The sequence below is a fragment of the Heterodontus francisci genome, chromosome 5, assembly GCF_036365525.1.
Source record: "Heterodontus francisci isolate sHetFra1 chromosome 5, sHetFra1.hap1, whole genome shotgun sequence".
NCBI classification, from domain to species: Eukaryota; Metazoa; Chordata; class Chondrichthyes; order Heterodontiformes; family Heterodontidae; genus Heterodontus; species Heterodontus francisci.
In genome coordinates, this window is record NC_090375.1 from 17,619,285 (window position 1) to 17,638,086 (window position 18,802).

Consider the following 18,802-nt stretch of genomic DNA (forward strand, 5'->3'; position numbering starts at 1 on the left):
CGGGTTCAATTCTGGGAACTGCCTGTGTGGAGTTTGCAAGTTCTCCCTGTGTTTGCGTGGGTTTCCTCCGGGTGCTCCGGTTTCCTCCCACATGCCAAAGACTTGCAGGTTGATAGGTAAATTGGCCATAATAAATTGCCCCTAGTATAGGTAGGTGGTAGGGAAATATAGGGACAGGTGGGGATGTGGTAGGAATATGGAATTAGTGTAGGATTAGTATAAATGGGTGGTTGATGGTCGGCACAGACTCGGTGGGCCGAAGGGCCTGTTTCAGTGCTGTATCTCTAAAACTAAAAAACTAAAACATACCACAAAAGGCTGGGGAGGCAGTACTGAGCCCTGTGGAGTGCCACTGGAAACTGCCCTCCAGTCACTAAAACAACCGTCAACAATTACCCTTTATTTCCTGCCACTGAGCCAATTTTGTATCCACCTTGCTGCATTTCCCTCGATCCCATAGGATTTTATTTTTTTAACCAGTCTGTCATGTGGGACCTTGTCAAAAGCCTTGCTAAAATCCATGTCGACCACATCAACTGCACTATCCTTATCTATCTTCCTTGTTACTTCTCCAAAAAATTCGATCAAGTTGGTCAAACAAGATCTTCCCTTAGTAAATCCATGCTGACTATCCTTGATTAACCTGTGCCTTTCTAAGTGACAGTTTATCCCGTCTCTCAGAATACATTCCAATAATTTGCCCACTACTGAAGTTAGACTGACTGGCCGATAATTATTTGGTCTATCCTTCGCTCCCTTTTTAAACAGAGGTACAATCCTCCGGCACCACACCTGTATCGAGTGAGGACTGGAAAATGATTATCAGACCCTCTGCTATTTCCTCTCTTGCTTCTTTTAAGAACACATAAGAACTAGGAGCAGGAGTAGGCAATTCAGCCCATCGAGCCTGCTCCGCCATTCAATACGATCATGGCTGATCTCATCTCGGCCTCAACTCCACTTTCCTGCCCGTTCTCCTTAACCCTTCAACCCATTACTAATTAAAAACCTGTCTATCGCCTCCTTAAATTTACTCAATGTCCTGGCATCCACCACTCTGGGGTAGTGAATTCCACAGACTCACGACCCTTTGAGAGAAGTAATTTCTCCTCATCTCGGTTTTAAATCTGCTACCCCTTATCCTAAAAGTATGACCTCTCTTGGTCTACATTGCCCCACAAGAGGAAACATCCTCTCTACGTCTACTTTGTCAATCCCCTTAATCATCTTATATATCTCAATTAGATCCCCTCTCATTCTTCTAAACTCTAGATAATAAAGGCCTAAACTGCTCAATTTCTCTTCATAAGACAAACCCCTCATCTCTAGAATCAATCTAGTGAACAGCCTAGGATACATTTCATCTGACCCTGGTGATTTATCAACTATCAAGGAAGCCAATCCCATTTAGACTCTCTCTGTTTATCAAATCCAACACTTCACACTCTACCTCCATAACTACAATATCTACATCGTCCCCCTCTTTTGTGAAGACAGACGCAAAGTATACCAATATCTTCCGCTCCTGCACATAGACCTTTTTGGTCTTTTATGGACCCTACTCTCGCTTTAGTTATCCTCTTACTCTTAACATATTGATCAAACAATTTTGGGTTCACCTTGATTTTGCTTGCCAATATTCTTTCATGCCCTCTCTTCGCTTTCCTAATTTCCTTTTTGATTTCACCCCTCCACTTCCTATACTCCTCTCAGCTTTCTGTAGTAATGAGTTCTCGCTGTTGGACATAAGTTTTCCTTTTCTGCCTTATTTTACCCTGTAGGTTGCTTAACATCCACAGGGCTCTAGATTTGACCACCTCACCCTTTTTCTTTGTGGGAACATGTTTACCCTGAACGCCTTGAATCTCCCCTTTGAATGCTTCCCACTGTCGGATGCGATTCTCTAAAATACTAAAACAATTGGCATATATTAAAAATATATAAAGAGGCTCATGAGCATAATTCACTACGGGAGCAACATCGATTGGTATTGTTCTGCTTACAGAAGGTTGAGAGCAGATTTGACAGAAGTGTTCAAAATCATGAGAGGTGTGTAGAGTAGATAGGGAGAAACTGTTCCCATTGGCAGAAGGCAAGGATCTGGATTGCACTGCCCGAGTGTGTGGCAAAGACAGATTCAATTGAGGCCTTCAAATGAAAACTGGCTAATTATCTGCAGAGTAGAAATTGCAGGGTTATGGGGTAAGGGCGGCGGTGCGGAATAGATAAGTTGCGTTTACAGACGGCCAGCACGGACGCGACAGGCCGAATGGCTTATTTTATGCTGTAACCAATCTATGATTCCATGAGAAAGGGTGTGAGTGGTGAGGATGATCGGGAAATGGTGAGGGTTGGGAGAGGATGGTGACTGGGTGGTGGGGAATGAGTGACTTCCTCCAGCGCTTGTAAAAAGGCCACGGGCGGCCGGTGTTGCCTCGGAAGGCCTTGGACTGCAGCTTGAAGCGCCCTCCAAGGGAGGGGATAAAGTAAAAGCTGGCGAACGACCATTGTCCCGATCACAACGCTTACTTGCCGGCTTATTTTGTTTCCAGGCAGTGCTCGATCGGCCCACCAATTTTCACTCAGGCTGACGGTTTAATTTTCCGCCGCTCCCGAACCGTCCACAAATGCGCCTGCGCCACCCACAGCCAAAGCAGCGCGAGCGGAAACAGTTGACGGAAATGACGCATTTTTGAAAGCGAAAGGGCGGGAGGGCAGGCAGGACCTGTCGCACGCAGGGGAGCGTTGCACTTCGGGATAGCGGAAGAGAGCGGCATTGGTTGTCCAGCCAGTCGGCGAAGTTGCATTGGTGATGGGAGGAGCAGGATGGTGGTGATAATGATGTTGAGATGCTGGAGGCGGTTGTTTAACGTGCGAGCGGAGCGAGCGCCAACCCTTGCCAGCCGCTGACCTCGGCAGCTCCTGATGACAGGCCGTGCTTGTGTGATCTCTGCCGGAGGTGGGTCTCTCGGGGATGGCGGAGAGTTTTTGTGGCCTTGTTTCATCCTACCTTCCAGAGGGAGACTGACTTTGCCCCAGTGTCGGCTTACGGGGTTGATCCACCTCACTATGCTCTGTTTTCTTGTGTTATTGCGGTGTTGAAATATCTTAACTTGGTAATAAGCTCCCATTGTATGTAATTTAAATCGCTGATGGTTTGACAGATCTAGTTATGTAAAACAAACAGAGGGACTCTGCAGTCTCTTTGCCCCAGTTAAAGTCAAGTTACTTTATTATTTTTTAATGCAGGATTAAAATATCTTGTGAGAGTTCTGGCACATGGAGGACTTTTTGAGAGAAGTTGATTTGTGGTCTGTTCACTTTTTAGAGGTCTCTACATGTTGCTTTATGAATTTGCGACCATATCGCTCTTTCCCATTTTTCGTTTTATGCCGCAAATGTTCAAGTATCTGATGGGGCCATTTAAACAAGCATTAGTGTGACACTTTGCGTTTCTGATATATCAAAAAAGTAATTTATTTCAGTGGTTTTCAGAGTAGTTAGATAGCCAAATACCAGAAAATGAAAATACCACAAATGAATTCTTCTAGTGTGGTTTGGAGGTATGTTGTAAATGCAAAATGCACTCAAAGATAACTGATGCTATTCCTTACTGTGGGCGAAGACATAAATATATTATACTAAGTTACCAATGGGCAAGATGTAGTTTCTTAGCAGCTTAATGAATGCGTCAACCAACTTGGTTCAGCAAGTGCTGGTTGGCTGTACAGTTTGAGATTCTGCATGGTTTGAGGCTGTGACACAGTGAGGGTTGCTTATGTATGAAGTGATAGCAAAAGGCTAATTTGCAGCAATGTTTCCCTGTCAGGGGAATTTGTTGAGGCTTAAGAATGTTGGATTCTGCATTGTATAATGCTGGAGCACTGTGCAGATATGTCAGTCTGCTGTACCACATTGTCACTTGACACCATGTGCTGCCTGGGCAATGGAGTTCTGTTGCAGGTGGATTGAAATGCAAAGTGACTGAGACAACAGGATTCCTATTGTACAGAACAATGTTGTGAAGCATTAACTTTTGACTTGTTGAGGGTTGTTGATAGAGGTGAAGAATGACTAAATAATACTGGAAAGAGAAAAGGTGAGATCAGAATTAGGTTAAAGCAGGCAAGATGGAAATAATTTCTAGCAATATGAAAGATTGAGTAGTAGCATAAGGAAGTGTGCACCAGGGAACTGTGCACCTAATGTAAGAATTGACAAAATTTTAGTAAACTATAATTTGATGGGAACCTAGAAGGATCAATCCTGCAGCCTCTGCAATATTCATATTGTCAGACAGCTAGGAGATGGAGCAAACTTCACTGGCTGTGAACAATCTATGCTTAACCTAATAAGTCTCAATTGATTTGGATAAAAGTCTGAAGTATTTAAGTGCACTGAAACAGCAGCTAAAATGGTCAATCTGATCTAGAACTTTGAGGCTCGTTTAATGCCCCCCGTAAACTGCAATTCCCGATGATCAAATGGACAGAAGGTGGCTGAGGAAAGGAAGAAATACATTTACTAAGCTATAATAACCCTGCTTACATCATGTACATCAGATCATTAAGCCAGTGGCAGAGGATAACTATGGAAAGAGTAGGGCCCATAAAAGACCAAAAAGGTAACCTATGTGTAGGGGTGGAAGATGTTGGTATGGTTCTCAATGAATACTTTGCATCTGTCTTCACAAAAGAGGGGGATGATGCCGTTTTTGTAGTTAAGGAAGAGGGGTGTGGAGTATTGGATGTAATAAACATTGGGAGAGAGGAGGTATTAATGGGATTAGCATCCTTGAAAGTTGATAAATCACCAGGGCTGGGTGAAATGTACTCCAGGCTGTTAAAAGAAGCAAGAGAGGAAATAGCGGAAGGTCTGACAATCATTTTCCAGACCTCACTAGATACAGATGTGGTACTGGAGGTCTGCTAATGTTGTACCTCTGTTTAAAAAGGGAGTGAGGGAATAAACCGAATAATTACAGGCCAGTCAGTCTAACCTCAGTAGTTGGCAGGTTATTGGAATCAATTCTGAGAGACGGGATAAACTTAGAAAGGCACGGATTAATCAAGGATAGTCAGCATGGATTTGCTAAGGGAAGATCTTGCCTGACCAACTTGATCGAATTTTTTGAAGAAGTAACAAGGAAGATTGATGAGGGTAGTGCAGTTGATGTGGTCGACATGGATTTTAGCAAGGCTTTTGACAAGGTAGCACATGGCAGACTGGTGAAAAAAATAAAATACCGTGTGATCCAGGGAAATGCAGCAAGGTGGATACAAAATTGGCTCAGTGGCAGGAAATAAAGGGTATTGTTGATGGGTGATTTTGCGACTGGAGGACTGTTTCCAGTGGCGTTCTGCAGGGCTCAGTACTGGGCTTTTTGTGGTATATAGTAACGATTTGGACATAAACGTAAGGGCCATCATCAAGAAGTTTGCAGACGACACAAAGACTGGCCGTGTGGTAGATAGCAAGGAGGATACTGGAGGCTGCAGGAAGATATTGATGGTCTGGTCAGATGGGCAGAAAAGTGGCAAATGGAATTCAACCCGGAGAAGTGTGAGGTGATGCATTTGGGCAGGTCAAATAAGGCAAAGAAATACACGATTAATAGGAAAATACTGTGAAGTGTAGAGGAAGTGAGTGATCATGGAGTGAATGTCCTGTTCAGGGATATGTGGACAGTTTGATAAGGTGGTTAAGACGGCATGTGGACTCCTTTCCTTTATTAGGTGAGGTACAGAATAGAAGAGCAGGGAGGTTATGCTGGAACTGCACAAATCATTGGTTAGGCCACAACTTGAGTACTGTGCGCAGTTCTGGTCACCTCATTACAGAAAGGATGTAATTGCATTAGAGAGGGTACAGAGGAGATTTATGAGGATGTTGCCAGGACTGTAAAAATGCAGCTGTGAGGAAAGATTGGATACGCTGGGGTTGTTCTCCTTGGAACAGAGAAGGCTGAGGGGAGATCTGATTGAAATGTACAAAATTTTGAGGGCCTGGATAGAGTGGATGTGAAGGGCCTATTTATCTTAGCAAGGAGGTCAGTGACGAGGGCGCATATATTTATAGTGATTGGTAGCAAGATTAGAGGGGAGATGAGGAAAAATGTTTTCACCCAGAGGGTGGTGGGGGTTTGGAACTCACTGCCTGAAAGGGTGGTAGAGGCTGAAACCCTCAACTGATTTAAAGGGTGTCTGGATATGCACCTCCAGTGTTGTAATCTGCAGGGTTACGGACCAAATGCTGGAAGGTGCGATAACACTCGGTGAATCGTTTTTCAGCCGGCACAAACGCGATGGGTCAAGTGGCCTCTTTCTGTGCCGTAAACTTTCTATGATTCAGTGAAAGTTGGTTTGTGTGGAACGTAAACAGTACTATGTTGAGCATAAACATTGATATAGACCAGGTGGCTGAATGGCACAAGATGTAACTTCCATGTAAGTCCATGTAAATAATTAATGCCGTTAGATTGAAACATATAAGGTCCTGAGGGGTCTTGACAGGGTGGATGTGGAAAGAATATTTCCCCTTGTGGGAGAATCTAGAACTAGGGGTCACTGTTTAAAAATAAGGGGTTGCCCATTTAAGAGAGATGAGAAACTTTTTCTCCTAGGGTGGTGAGTCTTTGGAATTCTCTTCCTCAAAAGGTGGTGGAAGCAGGGTCTTTGAATATTTTTAAGGCAGAGGTAGATAGATTCTTGATAAGCAAGTGGGTGGAAGGTTATTGGGGGTAGGTGGAAATGCTGAATAATCAGTTCAGCCATGAACTTATTGAATGGCGGTGCAGGCTCGAAGGGCCAAGTGGCCTACTCCTGCTCCTTGTTTGTATGTTCGTACACGTCTTAATGGGCTCCGTCCTGTGCTCGAATTCACCTTTGAAATGGAGCAGTCAAATGAGCTCCCTTTCCTTGACATACGAGAAATCTGCGAAGGGGTTCTCGATCACGGTCTACCGCAAACTTACCTTTGCAGGTCAATACAGCCGTTGGGATTCTTACAGTTCCACGCACTATAAGATTGGCCTTATCGGCAACCTCGTAAATGGGGCCCGAGCCATTTGCTCACCATGCAAACATGATGCTGAAATAGGGCGAATCAAAGACATCCAGCGTGACAGTGGCTACCCTGATCAGATCATTTTTCGCTGTATATCGTGCAAACTTGTAAACGGGCCTAAGGCCATCATTTTTGGCCCTGAAAGGGCCCAGTCTACCTCAAATTACTCTGGAAGGGTAATGTATTCAAAATATTTGAGCAACAGGTGAAGCGTGCTGTTTCACGCTGCTACTATGGTCTTCCAACACGTGTGGTGTTTGCCATTAACAGGATGCTGCCTTCAAGGCAAAAAGATGTCCTGCCTGTCACACAGATGAGTAATATGACATATGAATTTCAATGCCAGAGTGATGCTAGGTATATAGACTGTACCTCCCAAGGACTGGCGGATCATAGCAAACATGTCCCTTCCGCTGTTTGCAACGGGCAAGGTACAGGCTGTACCCAACCAGCCCGTGCTTGCAAAACTCAAAACACAGTGTACAACATTAGATGTGATTCCACGATTGGACAATATTTGCTAAATAATTCTCAGTGTGCTAAGAATTACGCTGACAACCAATTTAAGATTGTCAGTAGGGCTCGCAGTGTGGCGCATTTTCATGTCCAGGAAGCTACATATTAATATACAGGGCCCTATTCTTTGCAGACGGAAAGAATATGTACCAACATCGCGCCTGTTTCAGCTAAACAAAATAAGTGTCAACCATTCGCTGGTTCATTCCTCAGGGCAATGCCTTGACCAATCAGAGTCAAGCTGCCTGGTTTAAATTTCAAACAAAGCTTGGCTGTAAACTGTCAGTCACCGTAAACTGGGTGCATTCTCCATGGCAACACCTCTACCAATCAGCACTCTCTTAGACAGTTTAAAGTTGTTGTTTTCCCTTACATTGGTATTCTTGCAGATTGTTCTGATGACTGCAAGAAGAACAGCTTCGACAACATGTCTCTATTTTCAGCAATAATTGGTGAATTGGACAATCTTGTTAACCTAGTGTTGGGAAAACTGGTGATGAAAATAGACTTGCCAGTAACGTCACCACCTGTTGCTGAAAGGATTTCTGGAGCATTGCAGCCAGTTCTGGGGAAGGTGGGACCTGTACAAGCCGGATGGTCTCTACCTGAACAGGACTGGGACAAATATCCTTGCAGGAAGGTTTGCTAGTGCTGTTGGGGATGGTTTAAAATAGATTGGCAGGGGGATGAGAACCTGAGGGTAGATTCAGATAGGACAAATTCAGAACAGGGCATGGGAGGCAGATAATTAGCCAGTGACTCTGAAAGACAGAAGAAGCAAAGGGTAAAAGGTGTGTAGCACAGGAATTTGGCAGTGTTAAAAGGTATTTATTTAAATGCAAGGAGCATAGCAAATAAAGCCGATGAACTGAGGGCGCAGATATACACAGCAGCATGATATTATTGACGTAATGGAAACTTGGCTTAAAAAGGGGCAAACATGGCAGGTCAACATCCCTGGATATAGAGTTTTCAGGTAGGATATTGAAGATAGGCGTCATGTTTAGATAGAGGATCTGGGTCGGCGCAGGCTTGGAGGGCCGAAGGGCCTGTTCCTGTGCTGTAATTTTCTTCTTTTTCTTTGTTCTTTGATAGAGAGGGGGATAAAAAAGAAGGGGGTGTAGCGTTGTTGGTTAAAGATTCAGTTACAGCTATGAGGAGGAATGATATGCCGGGGAGACAGTGGTGTAGTGGTAATGTCACCAGATTAGTAATGCAGAGCCCCAGGCTAATTCTGTGGGGACAGAATAAGTTCATTTGCGATAGTCAGCACGGTTTTGTGAAAGGTAGGTCGTGCCTCACAAACCTTATTGAGTTTTTCGAGAAGGTGACCAAACAGGTGGATGAGGGTAAAGCCGTGGATGTGGTGTATATGGATTTCAGTAAGGCGTTTGATAAGGTTCCCCACGGTAGGCTATTGCAGAAAATACGCAAGTATGGGGTTGAAGGTGATTTAGAGCTTTGGATCAGAAATTGGCTAGCTGAAAGAAGACAGAGGGTGGTGGTTGATGGCAAATGTTCATCCTGGAGTTTAGTTACTAGTGGTGTACCGCAAGGTTCTGTTTTGGGGCCACTGCTGTTTGTCATTTTTATAAACGACCTGGATGAGGGTGTAGAAGGGTGGGTTAGTAAATTTGAGGATGACACGAAGGTCGGTGGAGTTGTGGATAGTGTCGAAGGGTGTTGTAGGGTACAGAGGGACATAGATAGGCTGCAGAGCTGGGCTGAGAGATGGCAAATGGAGTTTAATGCGGAGAAGTGTGAGGTGATTCACTTTGGAAGGAGTAACAGCAATGCAGAGTACTGGGCTAATGGGAAGATTCTTGGTAGTGTAGATGAGCAGAGAGATCTTGGTATCCAGGTACATAAATCCCTGAAAGTTGCCACCCAGGTTAATAGGGCTGTTAAGAAGGCATATGGTGTGTTAGCCTTTATTAGTAGGGGGATCGAGTTTCAGAGCCACGGGGTCATGATGCAGCTGTACAAAACTCTGGTGAGGCCGCACCTGGAGTATTGCGTGCAGTTCTGGTCACCGCATTATAGGAAGGATGTCGAAGCTTTGGAAAGGGTGCAGAGGAGATTTACTAGGATGTTGCCTGGTATGGAAGGAAGGTCTTACGAGGAAAGGCTGAGGGACTTGGGGTTGTTTTCGTTAGAGAGAAGGAGGAGGAGAGGTGACTTAATAGAGACTTACAAGATAATCAGAGGGTTAGATAGGGTGGATAGTGAGAGTCTTTTTCCTCGGATGAGGATGGCAAACACGAGGGGACATAGCTTTAAGTTGAGGGGTGAAAGATATAGGACAGATGTCAGAGGTAGTTTCTTTACGCAGAGAGTAGTAGGGGCGTGGAACGCCCTGCCTGCAACAGTAGTAGACTCGCCAACTTTAAGGGCATTTAAGTGGTCATTGGATAGACATATGGATGTAAATGGAATAGTGTAGGTCAGATGATCGGCGCAACATCGAGGGCCGAAGGGCCTGTACTGCGCTGTAATATTCTAATTCTAATTCTAATGGGTTTGAATCCCACCATGGCAGATGGTGGAGGGAAAGTTGAATTCAATTAATAAATCTGGAATTAAAAGCGAGTCCAGTGGTGACCATGAAACCATTGTTGATAGTTGTGAAAATCCATTTGGTTCACTAATGTCCTTTTGGGAAGGAAATCTACTGTCCTTGCATGGTCTGGCCTACATGTAACTCTAGACCTACAGTAATGTGGTTCACTCTTAAATGCCCTCTGAAATGGCCTAGCAAGCCACTCAGTTGTATCAAACTGCTACAAAGTCTAGGAAAAGGAATGGAATGGATGGACCACCCGGCATCGACGTAGACACCAGAAATGACAACGGTAAACTCAGCCCTGTTGACTCTGCAAAGGCTTATGCCAAAATTGGGAGAGCTGTGCCAACAGCCTGACATAGTCATACCTACACAATGCCCCAGACACCACCATCACCATCCCATCACCAGAGGTGGCAGTATACAGTTGGGAGGGAATTGCCCTGGGAGTTATCAACATTGACTCCGGACCCCATGGAGTCTCATGGTCAAACATGGGCAAGGAAACCTCCTGCTGATTACCACCTACTGCCCCACCCACCCCTTGGCTGATGAATCAGCGCTTCTCCATGTTGAACACCAGTTGGAAGAAGCACTGAGGGTAGCAGGGACACAAAATGTACTCTGGGTAGGGGACTTCAATGTCCATCACCAGGAGTGGCTTGGTAGGACCGAGCTGACCGAGTGCTGAAGGACATAGCCTCAAGACTGGGTCTGTGGTAAAGGCCTGCTCAAGTCACAAAAACAAAATCCGACATAACCACATCGGGCCCGACCTGGCCCGGGTCCCTCCATTTTCCCCCTGCATCCGACCTGACCACCGCAATGTTCTCTTTACTTACCTTCCGATTCACAATCGTCAGGAAGCTGCAGCTTGAGTGTGATGACGTCATAGAGACGCTCACTGCGCAGACTCAGAGTTTCCTTCTTTGATGTCCCGGACTCCCAGCTCAGGTAAGCTTTTAACTTTTAACACTTACCTGTAATTCTTGCTGTGTGTGTCCGGCCCGACCTGACCCGAGCCGGAAGGCCGGACCCGGAAGAGCTGTCCGGCCCACCCGACATGTTGTCGGATCCCTTCGGGTTTGTGTCAGGTAGCGGGCGTTTAGTCTGTGGCAGGTGGTGAAGGAACCAACAAGAGGGAAAAACCTACTTGACCTCGTCCTCACTAGTCTACCTTTCGCAGATGCATCTGTCCATGACAATATTGGTAGGAGTGACCACTGCACAGTCCCTGTGGAGACGAAGTCCTGTCTTCGCACTGAAGGTACCCACCATCGTGTTGTGTGGCACGACCACCGTGCTAAATGGGATTGATTTCGAACAAATTCAGCAACACAAAACTGGGCATCCATGAGCCGCTATGGGCCGTCAGCAGCAGCAGCAGAATTGTATTCAACTGCAATCTGTAACCTCATGGCCCAGCATATCCCCCACTCTGCCATTACCATCAAGCTGGGGGACCAACCCTAGTTCAATGAAGAGTGCAGGAGAGCATGCCAGGAGCAGCACCAGCCATACCTAAAATGCGCTGTCAGCCTGGTGAAGCTACAACCCAAGACTACTTGCACGCCAAACAGCGGAAGCAGCATGCATTAGACAAGGATAAGCAATCCCACAACCAAGGGATCAGATCGAAGCTCTACGGTCCTGCCTTGTCCAGTCATGAATGGTGGTGGACAATTAAACAACTGACAGGAGCAGGAGGAGGCTCCACAACCATCCCCATCCTCAACGATGGGGGAGCCCACCACATCAGTGTAAAAGACAAGGCTGAAGCATTTGCATCCATCTTCAGCGAGAAGTGCCGCGTGGATGATCCTCTTGGCCTCCTCGTGAGGTCCCCAGCATCTCAGATGCCAATCCGATTCACTTCACAAGAAATCAAAAAACGGTTGAAGGCACTAGATACTGCAAAGGCTATGGGCACTGACAACATTCCGGCAATAGGACTGAAGACTTGTGCTCCAGAACTAGCCGCGACCCTTGCCAAGCTGTTCCAGCTACAATACTGGCACCTACCCGGCAATATGGAAAATTGCCCAGGTATGTCCTGTGCATAAAAAGCAGGACAAATCCAACCCAGCCAATTACTGCCCTATCAGTCTACTCCCGATCATCAGCAAAGTGATGGCGCAATCAAGCGGCACTTGATCAGCAATAACCTGCTCAGTGACACTCAGTTTGGGTTTCGCCAGGGCCACTCAGCTGATGATTGCACCATGTTCAGCCCCATTCACTGAAGCAGCCTGTTTCCATATGCGGGGAGATCTGGGCATTATCCATGCTTGGGCTGATAAGTGGCAAGTAACATTCATGCAACGTGAGTGTCAGGCAATAACCATCTCCAACAAGAGAGAATCTGACCATCTGCTCATGACTTTCAATGGCATTACCATTGCTGAATCCCCCACCATCAACATCCTTGGGGGTCACCATTGACCAGAAACTGACTGGATCAGACATATAAATACTGTGGCTACAAGAGCAGGTCAGAGGCTGGGAATTCTGCAGCGAGTAACTCACCTCCTGTCTCCCCAATGCCTGTCCACCATCAACAAGGCACAAATCAGGAGTGTGATGGAATACCCTCCACTTGCCTGGATGGGTGCAGCTTCAACAACACAAGAAGTTCGACACCATCCAGGATAAAGCAGCCTGCTTGACTGGCACCCCATCCACCACCTTCAACATTCACTGCCCCCACCACCGACACAGTGGCAGGAGTGTGTACCATCTAGAAGATGCACTGCAGCAACTCACCATGGCTGCTTCGAAAACACCTTCCAAACCTGAAACCTCTAACATCTAGAAGGCAGCAAGTGCATGAGAACACCACCACCTGCAAGTTCCTCTCCAAGCCACACACCATCCTGTCTTGGAACTATATTGCCGTTCCTTCATGGTTGCTGGGCCAAAATCCTGGAACTGCCTTTTTAACAGCACTGTGGCTGTACCTACACCCCAAGGACTGCAACGGTTCAAGAAGGTAGCTCACCACCACCTCCTTAAGGGCAATTAGTGATGGGCAATAAATGCTGGCCGAGCCAGCGATGACTGCATTCCCCAAACGAATAAAAAAGAGCTAAATGAATCATTAAATGAGGCTATATGGGTTGAGCTCGGGAATATAAAAAGGAGTGTACTCTTGAACCCCAAATAGCGAGAAGGAGTTAGAAGAACAAATATGTAGGCAAATTTCTGTTTGCAAAAAGGATATGGCAATAATAGTTGTGGGTTCCAACTATCCTAATATCAACTGGGAGACAAACCGTATGAAGGGCACAGAGGATGCAAAATTCTTGAACTGCATTCAAGAGAACTTTTTTAGCCAGCTCCTAACGAGCCCAATGAGAGGGGATGCAATTCTAAATTTAGTCTTAGGAAATGAAGCTGGGTAAGTGGATGAAGTAGCAGTGGGTGACCATTTTGGGGACAGTGACCATAATATAGTTAGTTTTAGCATTATTATGGAAAAGGACAAAGATAGAACAGGAGTAAAAGTTCTAAATTGGGGGTGGGGGCAAATTTTACGAAGCTAAGTGATCTGGTGAAAATGGACTGGGTACAGCTACTTGAAGAAAAATCAGTGGCAAACCAGTGGGAGGCATTCAAAAGCAAGATTCTGCAGACACAGTGTAGACATGTCCCCACAAAGAACAAGGGTGGTACTGCCAAATCTAGAGGCCCCTGGTTATCTAGAAGCATACAGGTTAAGATGAAGCAGAAAAAGAAAGCTCATGACACTCAAGAAGCTTGACACCATCCAGAACAAAGCAACCCGCTTGATTGGCACACCATTCTCAAACATTCACTCCCTCCACCACCGACGCACAGTGGCAGCAGTGTGTGCCATCTACATGATGCACTGCAGCAACGCACCAAGGCTCCTTTGACAGCACCTTCCAAACCCGCGACCTCTACCACCTCGAAGGACAAGAGCAGCAGATGCATGGGAACATCACCACCTGCAAGTTCCCGTCCAAGTCACACACCATCCTGACTTGGAACTATATCGCCGCTGCTTCACTGTCGCTGGGTCCAAATCCTGGAACTCCCTTCCTAACAGCACTGTGGGTGTACCTACCTCACATGGACTGCAGCAGTTCAAGAAGGCAGCTCACCACCACCTTCTCAAGGGCAATTAGGGATGGGCAATAAATGCTGGCATAGCCAGTGATGCCCACATCCCATGAATGAATTTTAAAAAAAAGTCAGAAAAAGCTTAATATTTTGGAAACTTTAGAGGAGTATAGAAAGTGCAGGGTGAAGTAAAAAGGGAAATTAAGGAAGGACATGAAAAAATGTTGGCAGGTAAAATCAATGAAAACCCAAAGATGTTTTATCAGTATGTTAAGAGAAAGAGGATGACTAAAGAAAGGGTAGGGCCTGTCAGAGATGTACAAGGTAACTTATGGTTGGATGCAGAAGATGTTGGCGGGGTTCTTAATGAGTACTTTGTCTCTGTCTTTATAAAGGAGAGGGATGATGCAGACATTGTAGTTAAAGCGGAGTGTGAAATATTCGATACGATAAGCATTATGAGAGAGGATTTACTAAATGGTCTGACATCCTGGAAAGTGGATAAATCACCAGGGCTGGATGCTTGTATCCTAGTCTGTTAAAGGAAGCTAGGGAGGAAATAGCGAATGCTCTGAGGATCATTTTCGAATCCTCACTAGATACAAGTGAGGTACCTGAGGATTGGAGGTTTGCAAACATTGTACCATTGTTTAAAAAGGGCACAAGGGATAGGCCAAATAATTATATGCTGGTCAGTATGACCTTGGCGGTAGGTAAATTATTACAATCAATTCTGAGAGACAGGATAAACTGCCACTTAGAAAGGCACAGATTAACCAGGGATAGTCAGCATGGACTTGTTAAGGGAAGGTCATGTCATACTAAAATAAAAGCAAAATACTGCGGATGCTGGAAATCTGAAATAAAAACAAGAAATGCTGGAAATACTCAGCAGGTCTGGCAGCATCTGTGGAGAGAGAAGCAGAGTTAACGTGACAGGTCAGTGACCCTTCAAAGGTGCTGCCACAGATGCTGCCAGACCTGCTGAGTATTTCCAGGCATTTGTTGTTTTTTTGTCATGTCATACTTGATAACTTGATTGAGTTTTTTGAGGAAGTAACAAGGAGGATTGATGAGGTTAGTGCAGTGAATGTTGTCTACCTGGATTTTAGTAAGGCATTTGACAAGGTCCCAAATGACAGACTGGTCAGAAAAGTAAGAGCCCATGGGATCAGGGGAATGTGGCGAGTTGGATCCAAAATTGGCTCATTGATAGGAAACAAAGGATAATGGCTGACAGATACTTTTGCAAATGGAAGACAGTTTCCAGTGACGTTCCACAGGGCTCATTATTGGGTCCCTTGCTGTTTTTGTTTATATTCATTCATGGGATGTGGGCGTCACTGGCTATGCCAGCATTTATTGCCCATCCATAATTGCCCTTGAGAAGGTGGTGGTGAGCTGCCTTCTTGAACCGCTGCAATCTGTGTGAGGGAGGTACACCCACAGTGCTGTTGGGAAGGGAGTTCCAGAATTTTGACCCAGCGACAGTGAAGGAACGGTGACATAGTTCCAAGTCAGGATGGTGGTGATTTGGACAGGAACTTGCAGGTGGTGATGTTCCCATTCATCTGTTGCTCTTGTCCTTCGAGGTAGTAGAGGTCACGGGTTTGGAAGGTGCTGTCAAATGAGCCTTGGTGCGTTGCTGCAGTGCATTTTGTAGATGGTACAGACTGCTGCCACTGTGCGTCGGTGGTGGAGGGAGTGAATGTTTGTGGATGGTGTGCCAGTCAAGCAGGCTGCTTTGTTCTGGATGGTGTCGAGCTTCTTGAGTGTTGGAGCTGCACCCATCCAAGCAAGTGGAGAGTATTCCATCACACTCCTGACTTGTGCCTTGCGGATGGTGGACAGGCTTTGGGGAGTCAGGAGGTGAGTTACTCGCCGCAGGATTCCTAGCCTCTGACCTGCTGTTGTAGCCACGGTATTTAAATGACTACAGCAGTTCAGTTTTTGGTCACTGGTAGCCCCTAGGATGTTGATGGTGGGGGATTCGGCGATGGTAATGCCATTGAATGTCAGGGGGAGATGGTTAGATTCTCTCTTGTTGGAGATGATCATTGCCTGGCACTTGTGTGGCACAAATATTACTTGCCACTTATCAGCCCAAGCCTGGATATTGTCCAGGTCTTGCTGCATTTCTACACAGACTGCTTCAGTATCTGAGGAGTCAGGAATGGTGCTGAACATTGTGCAATCATCAGCAAACGTCCCCACTTCTGACCTTATGATTGAACGAAGGTCATTGATGAAGCAGCTGAAGATGGTTGCGCCTAGGACACTACCCTGAGGAACTCCTGCAGTGATGTCCTGGAGCTCAGATGATTGACCTCCAACAACCACAGCCATCTTCCTTTGCGCTAGGTATGACTCCAACTAGCAGAGAGTTTTCCCCCTGATTCCCATTGACTCCAGTTTTGCTGGGGCTCCTTGATGCCATACTCGGTCAAATGCTGCCTTGATGTCAAGGGCAGTCACTCTCACCTCACCTCTTGAGTTCAGCTCTTTTGTCCATGTTTGAACCAAGGCTGTAATGAGGTCAGGAGCTGAGTGGCCCTGGTGAAACCCAAACTCAGCATCACTGAGCAGATTATTGCTAAGCAAGAGCTGCTTGATGGCACCTTCCATCACTTTACTGATGATTGAGAGTGGACTGATGGGGCGGTAATTGGCTGGGTTGGACTTGTCCTGCTTTTTGTGTACAGGACATACCTGGGCAATTTTCCACATTGCTGGGTAGATGCCAGTGTTGTAGCTATACTGGAACAGCTTGGCTAGGGGTGCAGTAAGTTCTGAAGCACAGGTCTTCAGTACTATTGCCAGAATATTGTCAGGGCCCATAGCCTTTGCAGTATCCAGTGCTTTCAGTCGTTTCTTGATATCGTGTGAAGTGAATCGAATTGGCTGAAGTCTGGCATCTGTAATGCTGGGGACTTCAGGAGGGGGCCAAGATGGATCATCAACTCGGCACTTCTGGCTGAAGATTGTTGCAAATGCTTCTGCCTTATCTTTTGCACTGATTTGCTGGGCTCCCGCATCATTGAGGATGGGGATATTTATGGAGCCACCTCCTCCAGTTAGTTGTTTAATTGTCCACCACCATTCACGGCTGGATGTGGCAGGACTGCAGAGCTTACATCTGATCTGTCGGTTATGGGATCGCTTATCTCTGTCTATTGCATGCTGGTTATGCAGTTTGGCATGCAAGTAGTCCTGGGTAGTAGCGTCACCAGGTTGACACATAATTTTGAGGTATGCCTGGTGCTGCTCCTGGCATGCCCTCCTGCACTCTTCATTGAACCAGGGTTGGACTCCTGGCTTGATGGTAATGGTAGAATGGGGGATATGCCGGGCCATGAAGTTACAGATTGTGCTTGAGTACAATTCTGCTGCTGCTGATGGCCCACAGCGCCTCATGGATGCTCAGTTTTGCATTGCTAGATCTGTTTGAAATCTAACCCATTTAGCACGGTGATAGTGCCACACAACAAGATGGACGGTATCCTCAATGTGAAGGCAGGACTTCGTCTCCACAAGGACTGTGCGGTGGTCACTCCTACCAATACAGTCATGGACAGAAGCATCTGCGGCAGGCAGATTGGTGAGGACAAGGTCAAGTATGTTTTTCCCTCGTGTTGGTACCCCCAGCAGCTGCCGCAGACCCAGTCTAGCAGATATGTCCTTTAGTACTCGGCCAGCTCGGTCAGTAGTGGTGCTACTGAGCCATTTTTGGTGATGGACATTGAAGTCCCCCATCCAGAGTACATTTTGTGCCCTTGCCACCCTCCGTGCTCCCTCCAAATGGTGTTCAACATGGAGGAGTACTGACTCATCAGCTGAGGGAGGGCCGTAGTTGGTATTCAGCAGGAGGTTACCTTGCCCATGTTTGATCTGATGCCATGAGACTTCATGGGGTCCGGAGTCGATGTTGAAGACTCCCAGGGAAACTCCCTCCCAACTGTAGACCAATGTCCCACCACCTCTGGTGGGTCTGTCCTGTTGGTGGGACAGGACATACCCAGGGATGGTGATTGCAGTGTCTGGGACATTGTCTGTCAGGTATGATTCTGAGAGTATGACTATGTCAGGCAGTTGCTTGACTAATCTGTGAGACAGCTCTCCCATCTTTGGCACAAGCCCCCAGATGTTAGTAAGGGGGACTTTGCAGGGTCGACAGGGCTGGGTTTGTCGTTGTTGTTTCCAGTGCCTAGGTCGATGCCGGGTGGTCCGTCCGGTTTCATTCCTTTTTATTGATTTCATAGCGGTTAGGTGCAACTGAGTGGCTTGCCAGGCCATTTCAGAGGGCGTGTAAGAGTTGACCACATTTTTGTGGGTCTGGAGTCACATGTCTGCCTGACCAGATTTCCTTCCCTAAAGGACATTAGTGAACCAGATGGGTTTTTACAACAATCGACAGTGGTTTCATGGCCGTCATTAGACTAAATTTTGTAATTCCAGATTTATTAATTAAATTCAAATTCCACCTTCTGCTGTGGTGGGATTCGAACCCATGTCTCCAGATCAGTACCCTGGGTCTCTGGGTTACTAATCCAGTTATAATACCAGTACGCCACTGCC

The 18,802-nt window shown here is 46.2% G+C and overlaps 1 protein-coding gene and 1 long non-coding RNA gene across 13 annotated transcripts in view; one reads left to right on the forward strand and one right to left on the reverse strand.

Moving 5' to 3' along the window:
• LOC137369759 (uncharacterized) overlaps window positions 1-2,632 on the reverse strand; it is a 64,134-nt gene extending 61,502 nt beyond the window's left edge. Inside the window, exon 1 of one of the 2 annotated variants that reach the window (XR_010975006.1) lies at window positions 2,534-2,632. This is a non-coding gene — a long non-coding RNA (uncharacterized lncRNA). Of the gene's footprint in view, window positions 1-2,529 lie in introns of both variants that reach the window. The other variant, XR_010975007.1, reaches the window with a different exon arrangement.
• A 107-nt stretch (window positions 2,633-2,739) lies between these two features.
• LOC137369760 (intermembrane lipid transfer protein VPS13B-like) overlaps window positions 2,740-18,802 on the forward strand; it is a 1,379,747-nt gene continuing 1,363,684 nt past the window's right edge. For 8 of the 11 annotated variants that reach the window (XM_068031169.1, XM_068031166.1, XM_068031168.1 and 5 more), the window contains exon 1: window positions 2,741-2,959. The gene's annotated coding sequence lies outside the window, so the exon portion shown is untranslated. Of the gene's footprint in view, window positions 2,960-18,802 lie in introns of all 11 variants that reach the window. The other 3 variants (XM_068031175.1, XM_068031176.1, XM_068031177.1) reach the window with 1 other exon arrangement.